The sequence below is a fragment of the Octopus bimaculoides genome, chromosome 2, assembly GCF_046866305.1.
Source record: "Octopus bimaculoides isolate indiv1 chromosome 2, ASM4686630v1, whole genome shotgun sequence".
NCBI classification, from domain to species: Eukaryota; Metazoa; Mollusca; class Cephalopoda; order Octopoda; family Octopodidae; genus Octopus; species Octopus bimaculoides.
In genome coordinates this window covers 141,549,663-141,567,162 of record NC_142929.1, presented here as the reverse complement: position 1 = coordinate 141,567,162, position 17,500 = coordinate 141,549,663, and positions in this window count along the sequence as shown.

Below are 17,500 nucleotides of genomic sequence, written 5' to 3'. Positions count from 1 at the left end.
TATCCATTTGGAGGTCCGGACTGAACCAGACCCCGAGCAGTTTAACCGGTCTGTCCGTCCAGCGTCCCACTACGGAGTCACTGTTGGACGGTATGGGCTTGCTTCTCCAGGTGCCGAGTAAAAAACCCACTGACTTTTCCGGGTTAATTTTTGCTCCTGTCACCGTTTCGTATTCTTTAAGTGTCTCGCCTAGCATCTCGACGTGCTTTTCGCTCGACACTATGACGGTGACATCGTCCGCATATGCAGACACGCTCGTCCCGCAACCTAGCTCTCGTGGGATACCCCTCAGTGTCGCCAGCTTCCGCAGTAGTGGTTCGATCGTCAATACATACAGAAGCGCCGACAGGGGACATCCCTGACGGACCGAACGCGTGATGTCCAACTGTTTTGACAGGTGACCGTTTACCCGTATTACCGATCGGATGCCGCTATACAAGGCAGCGATCCAACTGCGGAAGACGGGACCAAAGCCAGCTGCCCTGAGGACGGCCGCCAGGTATCGATGGTCGACCCTATCGAAGGCTTAAGATTGATCTAAATTGGTCAGCGCCCCACCCATGCCAGGATCCTTAACTACCCTGTCCATGATGTAGCGCATGAGGTGGAGGTTGTCATGGATACTTCTGCCCGGCACGGCGCATGTTTGCGCCCTGTCGACCAGTTTATCGATGACAAGCGCCAACCTCTCGGCTATTACTTTGGTCAAAATTTTCAAATCTGCGTTGAGCAGAGTGATGGGCCTGAAATTATCTATAAAATTCCCCTTGTTTGGGTCTTTCTTCAGCAACGTCACTGCACCTCGGCTCTCGAAACCGGGAATTCTCCCGTTTTGTTGCCAGTTGCAGTAGACTGATTCCAAGAGGTCGCCAAACAAGTCTGGCATTTGACAATACAGCTCGTAGGGTAGACCATCCAATCCAGGTGACTTATCCCTCGCGCAGCCCGCCATAGCATCCCTTACTTCAGCAGCTGTGATGGGACTCTCACAACACTCTGCCTCTCCCACCGAGAGCCGCGGCAGGCCGGTCAGGTAGGCAGTGAAGTCCATCCTGCGTTCCGACCCACCGCTCGCACCGAACAGTCGAGCAAAGTGCTGTTGAAAGGCCCCACACATCCTTTCGGGTTCGAGCAAACTACATCCCTGTTCATCGATTAGAGACCGAATGGTGGCTCTGTTACCGCGTTGCACCTCCGCCACCTGGGCTTCTCGCGCAGCTTCGATCCCTTCGTTCCTTAAGACACGCATTTTAACTCTGACGACGCAACCTTCATGTTTGGCGTTGAGGTGTTTGTTGGTCGAGGGCCATCCTCGCAGCCAAAACGTTGGTTGCGCTGCCAGTTGTAAGTGCCTCTTCTAGTTTCTTAACTAAGTCTCCCTCTACTCTATTTCGATCTATCGCTAGTTCTTTACTAAACCTAATAGATTCCGATTTTATTGCCATTTTCAGGGCAAACCACCAGCGGTTGTTTACGATGGCTCTTGTTAACGCCCTCTTAATTAATTCGCTAATCCGGTTCCTGTAAACTTGCCGCGCCAAGAGTGAAGCGTTCAGTTTCCAGTAACCGGGACCCTGCCTATGTGTCTTATCTAAGTCGAGCGTACACGTCACAAACTTGTGATCTGTGTAGCTGACTATTTTAAATTGTGGACATCCTACACTATCTCTATCCGCTGTCCTACATAGAACTCTATCTAGTTACGATCTCGACGATCCGACGCGGTTTGTCCAAGTCCACGTTGGCACGTTCGGATGGTCGAGTCGGAACCTGTCAGACAAATGGAAACGTCTGAGCAGGTCTTTGAGGCACTTACATCCCCTTCTACTCCTATCCACTCCCACATAGTCTATATGCGTGTCCAGTCCCCTACTAACAGTAAAGGTCGTGACGTTCCCAGGAAAACCTCTAGACGTCTAAGGAAATTCGCCCGACCCGTTAAGGACGGTGCATACACTGCCACCAGACGGAAAGCACACCCGTTTGTGCCATCGACGTCCAAGACAACCAGCCTACCCTCCGGGTCTAGGAATATTGGCCTTACTTTTAGGTTCAGACTTTTCCGAAAAAGCACCGCGGTACCACCACCACCCATGCTTGGCAGACAGGGAGAAAAATAAATGTCGAAATGTCCACCAAACATGGACTTGAGGGCCCGCGGGTTACTGAGTCTGGTTTCACTGATAGCCATGATTTCTATGTTCTGTGACTTGATGTCATTTAGAAGGTAACCTTGCTTCCAAGCTGACGCTAAGCCACGTACATTTACACAACCTAATTTAAGCATAGTTGAAGTCGAAATTTGTGTTTCATACACGACAGTAAAATAGACAAGAGAGAAGGTTACTTACTCGTTTCGAAAGTTTTAGCTTCCATTCTTTTGAAGTATCTTGGATGAGGTTTTTGAAGAGTTTCTTTGATAAATATTTTGGAACCCCCCAACCGCATTCGGAAAGAGGGTTTTGAGTGTGTGGTGCTGCGTTTGTGTGATGTGAACTATTTTGATGTGTTTCGGTGGTGTAGTGCGTGGATGATTGTTAAGCTTATAATTATCTTCAGAAATGTTTGTTTGCGATATGATGTAGTTCATTAATTTTGTGTTCTTTGTGTCTATCGCTGATAGCATTGTTTGTGTTTTTGTGATGTTGGTGCTGGTTTGTTTGTGCAAGGGGCTTTCAGCATTTAATTTTGGGGTTGTTTTTGATCTTTTTCTTTTACTTCCTGTGGCTATTTGCCATTCTGTAGAACTTTCATCGTTAGACGAAATGTCCGACGAATCAGAAGTGGGTAAAGGCAAAGCATTTGGTTCTATTTGTGTGTTTATCGATGGTGTTGTGGTGTGTGGTGTGTGTGTTGTTGGGGAATTGGGAGTAGTATTGGTCTTTTCTTCGTTCTCAGTGGTTGGCTTCTTGGTTGTTGTTCTTGGTGTTGGTGTTGGTCTGTCTTTAGTTGTTGTTGGTGGTGTTGTTTCTGTTTTTGACTCAGGTGGTGGTGTTGTTTGGTTGGGTTGGTTTGTTCGTTGTTGCCGTTCTTTCGTTTTCGCATATAGCTGCTTGATCAGTTGGGCATACGGTGGTGTGGGTAATAATGCTGGTGTTTTGGGTTTTTGGTTTTCCCGTGGCTGTTTTTTCGCGGCAGAATTGCAGTCCTTTTGGAAGTGAGCTTCACTGCCACATATGTAACAGTGTGGTCGTCTGCCTTCCACCACTACATACAGCCTTTGCGTTGATGGTAACTTTATGTAGGTGGGTATTTTATTTAGTGACTCCTGGGTAATATGGAGAAGGATCTCCATTTTTTTACCCACACACTGTTGCTTTTCAGAAACATTAATTTGCAATATATCAACTTCCTCCATATCGACACATACGGCTGATGTTATCCATAGTGTGTCTACCGTGGGAGGAATATTTTTTATGATAACCCTTGTTACCCTCTGACCAAGGTAACTCGGTATCATTGTTAACTCTTCTGTCTTAAGAGTTAGCGTTGAGAATCGTTTCGCTAACTCTTCACTTTGAAAAATAACTTGCACATGGGCAAATTTATGCCACCAAGTTACATAATCCTTATATTGCCATACAGATCTCAAGCATTTCTCGATCTTTTCCGTGCTTGCTTTTTCTGTTTTTTTTGTTTTCGAGTTTAAAATTTTATAAATAATTGTCTTTTTGTTTGTGTCTTCTAAAATGTCTTGTGGTATGTTGATCCGCACCTCGTCATTTTCTTTCGTAAGTAAAGCCTTTGTATCTTTTATCTGCTGTGCAATAAAAGATACTACCGTCGTTTTTTCCTTTATCGCCTCGGCGAAGTTTGTTTTGATCTTGTTATTGTTGTTGTTGGTGGTGGTGCTGGTGTTGATGGCAGAGGTGACTGTTGCTGTATTAGCGTTGTTGTTGGCGGTTGTGATGCTGGCAGGTGTTGTTGTTGTGGCAGATGGGTGACCTTCTTCTTGTGTACTCCTCTGACCTTCATATGAGTTACGAAGTGGCGGGAAATTTTTTTCATAATTTTCTTCGGCGTTCAGGCGTATTTGAGCAAATTGTTTGGCCATCATGCCCTTCTCTTTCTCTCCTTCCGTTGTCTGTGGTGAAAGGAACAAAAGAGGAGTGGAGTTGTTGTTCTTTTTGTTATTGTTGTTCTTGGTGGTAGTGGTGGCTGCGATGTCGGTGGCAGTAGTGGTTTTGGTTTTGTTGTCGTTGGTGGCGGTCGTAATGGTGGTAGTGGAGGTGGTGAAGGCAGTAGTAGTAAACGCAGCATTCCTGGTCTCTACGTCTTGTGTTCGTTCATGCGGAACGACTTGTTGGTCAATCTCCTTGCCTGCTGTTAGAAGCAAATCGACCACGTGTGAAGGTCTAGCCATATTTCTTTTACGAAATATGGCAAATAAGCCGGAGAAAAATCAAAAACTTTTGGAAATAAACTCCAGAAGGAGCCACTTCCTATTACAAAAACCCAATAGGGTCGAAGTGTATAGACTTATACACCTCTTCCACAAAAAATATTTTAAAACTGCAAAATTTTTGACATATAAAAGGCCAACTTACTTGCGAGCCGATGCGACTAGCATCCGTCCAGATCAGATAGACAGAGATAGATAGATAGATAGATAGATAAATAGATAGATAGATAGGTAGGTATATATATATATATATATAGATAGATAGATAGATAGATAGATAGATAGATAGATAGATACGCGCGCGCGTGTTGTGTGTGTATATATGTATGTATGTGCATATAAATATGTATGTATGTATATCATTGTTCAGTTCTATTTCAAGATTTCTTGCCAAGAGAAAAAGGGCAGGTTGTTAACCTAGATTCAATGCTCCTTCATCGAAATTTCAACATTATCAACAGGGTATATTTGTTTCTACGTATGAATACATATTTGCAGAATTGTGTATGTTTTGTTTTATGTATGTATTCTCATGCATATACTTGCGTATCATGACATACTCAAATATATTTAAACGATAAACTTCGAGAGCATTTCATCTGCAAAATATTTAAAATTTAGATGTGGTTATTTGTTGTAAATATAAATATATATTTATGAACGGTTAAACTGTATAGACCCATAGGATAAAAGATAGTATTAACACTAGAATTAAAATACAGAGATAAAGAAGAAAGTAAGGACGAAAGTAAATCTTATAATGTAGCAGTAGAAAGTCAGCTTAGATAATTTTAATAATAGATTGTTTATACGCATTACACTATGCGTATTAACACGAGTGTTATAATTATATTTGCAGAGCAATGCACGACGTATATATGCAACAGACTGTTAGTCTTTAGTGGTTTGTCTTACAAGAATTGTTGAAACTCATCAGGTGACCTCAAGTAGATCGCTTACATTGGTGTCGGAAAGCAGTGCTTGTTTTTTTGGCTTATTCAATTTTTGGCTATTATATGACTATTTTTAAGTTCATATTAGTCTTCATGCAAAAGTTGTTGATTGGATATGTGTAGCCAAATTATTTTTTGTTAAAGCGATGCCTGCATGCATATCATCAACTGAGTAACAATTTTCGAAATAATATATATAGAAAATATATTTAAAACATTCATCACAGGTTTCGTAAGCTATCATCGTCAGAAATTGAACCTCCATTATATATAAATAGCTAATTTTCTTTCACTTCATTTGCGTGACATAATTTCAAATAACATTCGTACATCTTACTATTAATAATATTTTCTATCTAGAAACAAGGCCCGAAATTTAGTAGGAGAGGCTTGTCAATTAGATCGACCCCAGTATGCAACTGGTACTTAATTTATCGAGCCTTGAAAGGAAGAAAAGCAAAGTCGATCTCAGTAGAATTTAACCCCAGAACGTAAAGACTGCGGTGTGCTAACGTTTCTTATTTCTTTACTGCCCACAATGGGCTACACAGAGAGGAGACAAACAAGGACGGAAAAAGGGATTAAGTCGATTTAATCGATCTCAGTGCGTAACTGGTAGTTAATTTATCGACCCCGAAATGATGAAAGGCAAAGTCGACCTCGGCGAAATTTGAACGCAGAACGTAAAAACAGGCGAAATACCGCTAAGCATTTCGCCCGGCGTGCTAAAGTTTCTGTCAGCTCGCCGCCTTCCACTTGAAGAATAATTTTTTCTACTCTGAGCAAAAGGCGATAAAGTTTGGGGGAGGGGCCTTCGATTAAATCACCCCCCGTACACAACTGTTACTTAATTAATGGAGATCGAAAAGATGAAAGCAAAGTCGACCTCGGGGAAATTTGAACTGAGAACGTAAAGACAGACGAAATAGCGTTAAACATTTCGCCCGGCGTGCTAATACTTCTACCAGCTCGCCGCCTTAAATGTAATAAACCTCCGTGAAGCGTGCTAAACATTTGGCTTATTTAAGGACTTGTGAAATTTTGTCGCCATGAACGGTTTGTGTTTTTAAACGGAATGTATTTTTTTCTGATGTTATATTTATTCCTGAATGATGTGTAAAGAAATTTTGATTTAAGTCTCTTAATGAATTATTTATACTGATATATATATTGAAGAAGATAAATATGTTCATTTGAATTTATACGTTTTTGCGTCGTAACTCCTTTATTATTATTATTATAACCAAAAGGATCGATTCTTGTAGAGTCTGCATACCTTAACTGTCGTTTTTTCTGCTATTTTGGTGATGATTTTTTGAGTTAGCTTACCAATTATTTTTGTTGGTAGTTAATTTATAATATATATATATATATATATATATATATATATATATATATATATATATATATATATATATATATATATATATATATATATATATATATATATATATATAAACATATATATATATATATATATATATATATATATATATATATATATATATATATATATATATATATATATATATATATATATACATATATATATATATATATATATATATATATATATATATATATATATATATATATAGATAGATAGATAGATAGATAGATAGATAGATAGATAGATAGGTTAGATAGATAGATTGACCCGCTGTGGTTGGAATAGTAGTTACCGGAAGTGTTCTGAATAAATTTATGTCAAGTAACTCTTTTGAATATATCGTTTTTAATATTTGCGGTTGTGTTACTCTAAGGCCTTTGTGATAAACTCATTTATGATGGATGCATTTAAAAGGGGTTTATATTTTGTGATGAAAGAATGACATTTTATTAATGCGCTGAGTACACGCTGTATCGTCCCTGAATTGATAGAGGGGAAAACGTTTGAAGCTGGGTTGTTTGTTACTGGCGCAAATGTCGATGTTTAGGCTGAATACTATTTTTCTGTTTTTGGGAAGTTTGGTCTGGGATCCGTGCAGAGATATCCATTGAAGTAGACCTGTTTGGGCTTGGCAATCTTACGAGTTGGAATATTCGATACCATCGATCCAATCCTTTAGTGGTATTGTAATTCAACAATCCAGGAAGTAAGAAAGGCACAGTTCATCTCGGTGTGGTTTGATCTCAGAACTGCATGAGTCGGAACGAAATTCTTTAATCATTACTTATACGTATATGCATGTATGTGTTTTAGTGAAAATAGTACTCCCTTCTTACGTGACAAAATGTGAAGAGGGGTACCATGTTACTACAACACATACATTAAAACAGTCAGTTGTTGTAGGAGGTCAGTTATATTAGAGTCGATCTACGAGTTCTCAGTTCGAGTCAGTGTCACTTACGTACGAATTCGAGTTATCGTCAAGGTAGACGTTTCAATGTCATTGTCTTGCGAAGGTAACAACAATAACATGATAGACGAGTTTAATATAATAAGACGCGTAATACCGCCACAACATAATACCGGCGACAAGAATATTAAAGTGCCAACAATGATATACAAGTCGACGAGAATGTAACTTTATAGCTGCATATATGTTTGTATGTATATAAGAGATAGATGAAGGCATGCATGCTTGCACATTTTCATTAACATTTAAAGTGTTGCTATGTGATATATCTAAACACAAAACCTGCAAATAATAGCCTGAAAGTACAGAAAACTATGTGTGTTTATCTGAAATAGCATTGGAAGATTTGAAATTATTTAGATCGTAGCATCATCATTATTTCTGAGGTAGCATTGTTAAAGCTTTGAAATCACATACCTGTAATGGTAAAATGTAATTTGTGTAAAGTTTATTGACTGTCAGTAAATTTGGCATCATATCATTATACTTCACACAAAATATACTTCGTGGTATATCTGTAATGAATACTTTCTCCTAATTTGCGTTTCATAATAGCAAACCATGGAATCTAGGAATATTTCTTCATATGCATGCATTTTTGTATACATATATTTAAGTATATTATATGTTTATGTATATATATATATATATATATATATATATATATATATATATATATATATATATATATATATATATATCTGTGTGTATGTGTGTGTGTGTGTGTGTGTGTGTGTGTGTGTGTGTGTGTAATGATACATACATGCATACATACATATTTCTGTATGTATGTACTTATGTATCTATGCATGAAAGGAATATATGTATGTATGTTTTCGCCCACACACACAAGCGGGCGGACATTTATTTATACTGACACGACAATTTCTCTTACTATATATAAGTGCATTAATATAGACTGAAAATATCCAATAATATATTGTCTATTTAATCAGTTTTGCATACATATAGCGTATATTTATAAACGAACTAATGTTACATCTAAATACAACAATGTCCATATTATATATATATCTATGACATGTAGGCTTATTGAAAAGTGACACTGAAAAGAGCAAAATGAATGTATACATATATATATATATATATATATATATATATATATATATATATATATATATATATATATATATATATATATATATGTGTGTGTGTGTGTGTGTGTGTGTGTGTGTGTGTGTGTGTATGTATATATATATATATATATATATATATATATATATATATATATATATACACATATATATGATTATATTCTCTTCCGTTGGTGGTTTTACCCGAAGGAGATATTTGCGAAGTGTTGTATTGCTCTTGAATACTACCCTGATGTTATATGGGCCGCATATCTTTTGTATCTTTTCGGAGAGGCCTTTCACATAGGGTAGACAGACTGTAGACAGTTTATTAGTTTCATCCTCTCTTTTCTTCATAATTGGAGTAGATAGTATGTTCTTGGGGTAGTTGTTTCTTAATAGATTGTTACTGAGCTTGATCATTTCCTCGTGGTGGGTATCACGGTCGCTACTTATATTCTTTGCTCGGTGTTTTAGGCACTGAGCAATTCCTCTCTTTACACTGTATGGATGGTGGGAATTGAAGTTAAGGTATCGTCCAGTGAAGGTTGGCTTGCGATATACGGATGTCCTGAATCCATACTCGGTGCGTGTTATTAATACGTCCAGGAATGCCAGCTGATTGTTCTGTTCCTTTTCCATGGTGAACTGTATGGATGGATTTATTGAGTTCACATGATCTAACAGCATTTGGACATCTTGCTGGTGGGGCCAGAGAATAAAGGTGTCATCAACGTATCGCAGCCATAGGGTTGGTTTTAGTGGTGTTGATCCTAAAGCCAAATTCTCGAAGTATTCCATGTATATATTGGCTATTATCGGTGATAATGGCGAACCCATAGCTAAACCATCTTACTGTCGATATATATCAGTGTCCATACTGAAGTAGGTAGTTTCTACACAGAAAGTCAACATTTCCATCAAGTTTGTTATTGGTATACTAGTGCGTTCTTTTAGATGGGTGTCTGTCACTAGTTTTTCTTGAATCACCGATAATGCTTCACCAGTTGGGACTTTGGTGAATAGAGTTATCACATCTAGACTCACCATCTGGTTGGATTCAATGGGGGTATCCTTGATCAATTCTGTGAAGTGGGTGGAATTCTTCACGTATGATATTGACTTTCCTGCTAATGGACTGATTATATCCATCAATAAGCGGCTCAGTGGATGGCATGCTGAACCTCTACAGCTCACTATAGGTCTTAGTGGAATACCGTCCTTGTGAATCTTAGGGAGACCGTACATGTGTGGTAGTTTACTGTAGTGTTGAGTCAGCTGTCTGTACTTCATTGGTGTGAAGTGATCCTTGTTCTTGATCATGATCTGTGACAACTTCCTCTATGTTTTCAGAGTTGGGTCTTTCTTTACTCTACTGTAGCTACCATCACTTATAAGACTTGCCAATTTTTCGGAGTAGTCAGCCAACCTTCACTCTAAAACACCGAACAAAGAATATAAGTAGCGATCGTGATACCCACCACGAGGAAATGATCAAGCTCAGTAACAATCTATTAAGAAACAACTACCCCAAGAACATACTATCTACTCCAATTATGAAGAAAAGAGAGGATGAAACCAATAAACTGTCTACAGTCTGTCTACCCTATGTGAAAGGCCTCTCCGAAAAGATACAAAAGATATGCGGCCCATATGACATCAGGGCAGTATTCAAGAGCAATACAACACTTCGCAAATATCTCCTTCGGGTAAAACAACCAACGGAAGAGAATATGACCAAAAACTACGTGTACTCCATCCCATGCAGCTGTGGTAGGTTATACAAAGGCGAAACATGTCGCCCCCTCAAAATAAGAGTAGAAGAACATCGCAAAGCCGTGACACGAGGAGATATTGATAAATCGGATATAGCTAATCATGTATGGAAAAATGGAAACCACCTCCCCCTGTGGGATGAAGTTAAAATAATAGACAGGGAACAACACTGGAAAATACGAAAACTAAAAGAAGCAGCACATATGCTAGGACACAACAACCTCCTAAGCAGACCGAGTGCAGATATGAATAGCATATGGGAACCGGTATTGAGGAAGGATAGAAAAATAATAGATTTATAAGCCTTAAAATTCACCCCATAATTGCCCACGGGCATATGGCGTAGTGGTTAAGAGCGTGGGCTACTAACCCCAAGGTTCCGAGTTCGATTCACGGCAGCGATTAATAGTAGTAATAATAATCATAATAATAATCATAATAATAATAATAATATGATAATAATATAATAATAGTAACGTCGTTAGTAATAATAGTAACAAGTTCGAAACGTTGTGTTAACAACAAATAAGATGAGGACAAATATCCGTCAAATGTAAATAATGTAAATAATGTGAACATAGAAAGATAAAACTGAGAGAAAGTATTTCGACGGTTAAAACGCCATACATAAAAGCATATACACTTTACTTTAAGCAACATCTTCTAACCACATCCCAAAATACCATTGAGAAACGAAAACAATACTCACGCCAACATGCACATAAGCTTCAGCATCCTAAAACATACACAACAACTCTCACACAATTGTATCTTATTATACGAAATGATGTACCGATATATATATATATATATATATGTATGTATATGTATATATATATATATATATTTATACATATGCATATACATATATAGAAATATATATATATATATATGCATATTAATAGGTATACATTTCATTTGTGTATTTAATGCTGAATCATTGGTGAAACGATGTCGTTCTGGTGATGCTTTCTTTACCTGCATTGATTTGTGAATATAGAATAATATTGTATTATATTATACTATAATATTGTAGCATGCACATTAGTATAGACATCGAAACAATATTTATTATACACTGAAATTATTATTACTTGATGAAGGCTTTGAAACGGCCATAACCCTAAGGATTACAAACGGTTAAATAAATTTATTCACTTCTCATACCTCTGACTTCTTATAGATGTGATACTCAATGAAATAATTTCCTCGATTAGTTATCCCGGAATTCAGCTGCATTGATCTCTGCATTATACTCCCTTGTATTGGATTACTTTGTGATCTCAGCCAAGTTCACTTGAGAAGCCGCCTGTGATAGCCACACGATTCTAGTAATTCATATTTTACACTGCAAATATATATATATATATATATATATATATATATATATATATATATATATATATATATATATGCGTGTCTTTGTGTGTGTGAATGTGTGTGTGTGTGTGTGTGTGTGTGTGTGTGTGTGCTTCTGTGCGAATTATATTTCCAGAAAACATGTTCGAATATCATGAAACCTTAAAGCCCAATGTTCCGTCCACGTAAACGTATTTAAACAGGGAAGTGAAACAGCTAACGTGAGCAAATAGTAACGTGAAGATTTAAGCACACTCGACGCGCTAAATCAGCCCCTATTGAGCATCTTCCAAATGTAAGTAGTTTTCGTAACTCATATCCTCCGACGCTACTCTATCTCTTTCTCTTTCCCCCCCCTCGTTCTTCCTCTGTACTACTACGTATCTCGCTTTACCCCTCTCGTTCTTCCTCTGTTACTACTACGTATCTCTTTTTCCTCCTCGTTTTTCCGCTCTTTCTCTTTTCCTCTCGTTGCTCACCTATTCTCCTACTTCCTCCCTCTGTTTCTCTCTCTTCCCTTTACACCGGCATGGTCACATGCTTCCGGTCAATAATCCTTTCCTTCCTTGGCTTTCGCCAAGCAACGCACGCACCACTTTGTCTCTCTCGGGTCCGTGCCTCATCGCGTTCTTACACACATAACTTTTCTCGTCTGGCCGTAAGGCCTTTTCTGTTTGTTTTCCTGTCTTGTTTTTTGTCCGCCACGACATTCCTCCATGGCTAGATTTAATTTGCGTATACAAATTTAATCTGCGATCCATGGGACGAGCCGTTTTAGCGATGCGTCCTGCCCAAGCTCGTCGAAACGCCGGTATTAAAACGTGGGTGGCTGATGAAGGAGATGTTCTCTATGTGGCTCGTGTGTTCTCGTCTACGTTTGTTTGCAATGTCCTGTACCCAGATATGCACCTATACATACAGGTGGATGTCGGTATGCACATACCTGTACGTATATATGCATATACTCATTTACTATTTGTTTTTACATGATTGAACGCAGCATCTTCCAAATGTAAGTAGTTTTCGTAACTCATATCCTCCGACGCTACTCTATCTCTTTCTCTTTCCTCCCACCCCCCTCGTTCTTCCTCTGTACTACTACGTATCTCGCTTTACCCCTCTCGTTCTTCCTCTGTTACTACTACGTATCTCTTTTTCCTCCTCGTTTTTCCTCTCTTTCTCTTTTCCTCTCGTTGCTCACCTATTCTCCTACTTCCTCCCGCTGTTTCTCTCTCTTCCCTTTACACCGGCATGGTCACATGCTTCCGGTCAATAATCCTTTCCTTCCTTGGCTTTCGCCAAGCAACGCACGCACCACTTTGTCTCTCTCGGGTCCGTGCCTCATCGCGTTCTTACACACATAACTTTTCTCGTCTGGCCGTAAGGCCTTTTCTGTTTGTTTTCCTGTCTTGTTTTTTGTCCGCCACGACATTCCTCCATGGCTAGATTTAATTTGCGTATACAAATTTAATCTGCGATCCATGGGACGAGCCGTTTTAGCGATGCGTCCTGCCCAAGCTCGTCGAAACGCCGGTGTTAAAACGTGGGTGGCTGATGAAGGAGATGTTCTCTATGTGGCTCGTGTGTTCTCGTCTACGTTTGTTTGCAATGTCCTGTACCCAGATATGCACCTATACATACAGGTGGATGTCGGTATGCACATACCTGTACGTATATATGCATATACTCATTTACTATTTGTTTATATATATATATATGATACACATATACTTACACAGTCATTTTCAAATTGATAGTTTGCTTAATGGAATGGTGGTGTTCCAAAGGATCATTCTCAGTGTAGAAATGTGATCGTTCTATGCATATCCCTCCTCTTCAGTTTCGATAACACTAAAAGAGATTGAAATGACAGGGATTTTTAGGTTTCATACATTTGCTCAGCCATTTTAATATCTAGCCATTTATTTTTCTATAATAATGGAATGTAAACGATAAGATTATATTTCGAAATTTTCCCGATGTTCAAATATAATGGGTTCCTAGAATAAAACAAATGTAGCTCACATTACGATTCAACGTAGCCAACGTACCAACGATTCGATGTGTGTAAATGTTTCTGTGTATATTTGTGTGTAAAATTTACGCCTGCAATAATTACACTTGTAATGGATTTGTCTTCTGACAGCAATTACTCTGCAGAACGATTCTCGCTCCGGAAAATATTGAAACATGTACTGGATGCATTAACTTATTTCAGACACGTTCGCACACGTGCATGTGTGTGTGGGGGGGGGGGTGGCGTGCGCGTATGTGCATGAGTGTATGTATGTGTATTTCTGTCAAAATTTAATATAAATTAATATTTGAATAAAAGTTCAAAGAATTTAAATATTGAAATATTTCCGATTTGGCTGCTAGGAGTGCAATTCACCTCATCAGTGAAACACTTTGTTGAATAAATTGGTTTTGTTGATCTGCATGTTCATATGTTAAATACATTAATGAAATTGTTTTTTCTTTGTTATTTTTTGCATAATGATTTTTGCATAATTACAACAGATATTTCACAATATAATCTGAAATACATAACTAACTAAATAAGATTGAATAGTTATCAAATAGGAACTTGCTTCCTTTTTTTTATATACGCATCGTTGACTTAGTTTTTGTAAACGACATTACACAAAAACATTCTATTATGTATACACACAAATATCATAGCTGTCTATCTATATATCTATCTCTATCACTATTTCTGTCTTCGTTTCCTTCTCACTATACACACACACATACACTCATCACATATTTATATGTGTATGGACATTTATGACAGGTTAATTTGTAGATATGATATGTGTACTTATATATATATTCCCATACACACACACACAACCACACACACAACCACACACACACATACACACACACACACACACATATATATATATATAAACTTGTATATAGATATAAGTATAAATACACATATATGCATGTATATATATATGCATATACAGATAATCATACATGTACTTATATATATATATATATATATATATATATATATATATATATATATACATACATACATAAATACATACACAATGATGTCACTGCTATTTGCAGTTGATCCTGTTTAGCTGATGCATTTTATAGTGAAATGTTGAAATGTTAAAAATAGATCACACTATTCTATTTTTCAAATATATAAAAAATTATCTTCCGACGCGACATTAAATATAGGAAACTTCCGCCTTCTTTTAATTTTCTTTACAAGTATCGATTTTTTTTCTCGTAAGTTTCAGCACGCATGAAGGAAAAGTAAAATTGATATAATAGCTTCTAAATCTTCATTTAAAACAAATAAGTTGAAACCAAATTTTATATTCGATATATAAAATCGGTATCAAACAAAGGAAGAACAATCAAAAAAATGTTAATAATATCATATGGACGACTCGCATTTAGTAAGTACTGCGGTTTGTATCTGTGATATTTGTTATGCACTGTAATCTATTTAATAAGGGAAATGAATAAGTAAATCAATGTGTATGAAAACCTATGGAATAGGAAACGAGCTTCCTTTACATTTATCATTCATTTGTGTTAAGCAGTCCATGCGGTTATATATCTGAATTCATTTTCCATATTATTGAATTGAAAAATTCATAGAAATTAAAAGTTGAATAATTGAGTAAAACCAAAAATTCCTAATGAAAGGCTAAAAATATGTGAATGGAAATATGAATGAACAATTGTATATATATTATTAAGGAGACAGCATATTGAAAATTACAGTTTGGTGAATATGTCACACGTTATTTGGTAGATGAATTATCATTTCAGTGAGTGTTGAAGAGTCAGAAAATGAAAACACCTTTGTAATCCACCATGACAAGCCGGAGAAATAGATGAATTTGTCCACAAACAAAAGACTGTAACGGAGGTTGTGTGGAAGTAGCTTGCTTACCAACCACATGGTTCCGGGTTCATTCCCACTGCGTAGGACCTTGGGAAAGTGTCATCTACTATAGCCTCGGGCCGACCAAAGCCTTGTGATTGGATTTGGTAGACGGAAACTGAATGAAGCCCGTCGTATATATGCATATATACATGAATGTGTATATGTTTGTGTGTCTGGGTTTGCCTCCCCCCCCCAATATCTCTTGACAACCGATGGTTGTGTGTTTGCGTCCCCGTAACTCAGCGGTTCAGCAAAATAGACCGATACAATAAGGAGTAGGCTTACAAAGAATAAGTCCTGATGTCGATTTGCTCGACTATAGGCGGTGCTTCAGCATGGCCGCAGTCAAAATACTGAAACAAGTAAAACAGAAAGAGAAAGAGTACTTCATTGAATTCGGTCATACGTACAGAAAGACAAGATTAGGGATTTCTTTTCAAAAAACAACTCCTTGCTAAATGTCTTAACTCTACCAATTCAGAACCAAAACAAAAACACCGACTTGCTGCTTTGATTTTTGGACATATATAACATGAAAAACGGTGAGTATTAGTTTATAAAATGTGTTTTGTGTATCGTGTACATATTTGGACCCGCTTGGTTAGGAATGACATGAAATATGTCTTGCACAATGATAGAAAATACTGACTGTCCCTGGTGTTTAACACACGGACTTGCGATCATGAAACTAGCACATTAGAAATTAGGCTACTAATTTCTTTACACTAACACACACACACACACACACACACTCTCTCTCTCTCTCTCTCTCACTCTCTCTCTCTCTATCTCTCTCTCTCTCACACACACACACACATACACGCACTCACATATGTATAAATAAATACTAAGTAGATCCGTAGATATAAATGTATGTAAGTGTGTATGCATGTGTGCGTGTATGTATGTATTTTTCTGTCTGTGAATATATGTTGTTTTGAGCAGGAACAGCAGTACGTCCAAATAATTCGATTCAATAGGATCGCTCTATATTCAGGCTGATGTATAACTCATCTGTTATAATGAACATTTTAAGTATCATATTTAAGACGGTATGTATCTAAACTATGCACGACTCTCTTGTTTCGGTTGACTCATTTGATAGTGTGCTTTCACTGCGCAACGAAGCACAACTCGGCTTTAGACACATATAATGTTTCGATTCATGTTTTCCGGTTTTCATATTTTTAAGATTATTCTTCGAAATAAAAGTGCGTTGTCATATAAAGCCAAAATTCTTGGTCTCTGAATGTACCTGTATTCAGCATTATTAGATATGTTTGTAAGAACGTTACGATATATTTATAGTTGCAGAAATTCAGTAAAAACCTGTACGCGTGGGAGATATGGATAATTTCTATTTTCTTTCTATTTAGGGAAAAATTCATTCTTTATTTTCATCCACTTGAAAGTAAAAAAAATCAGTCTGATAGTTTAATGGGTTATCTCTAATACTGACGTTATTTATTATGACTTTAGCCTCTACATGTACGTTTTACGTTCTGCCTCATTTTGTGTCTATATCATGTCTTCCTATAGTTTTTCTCTTAAATTCTATACGTTGCGCTACATTTTTGTTTACTAATTTGTAAATACATACAATAAAATGTCCAGTAAAATTCTTTAATTCTATT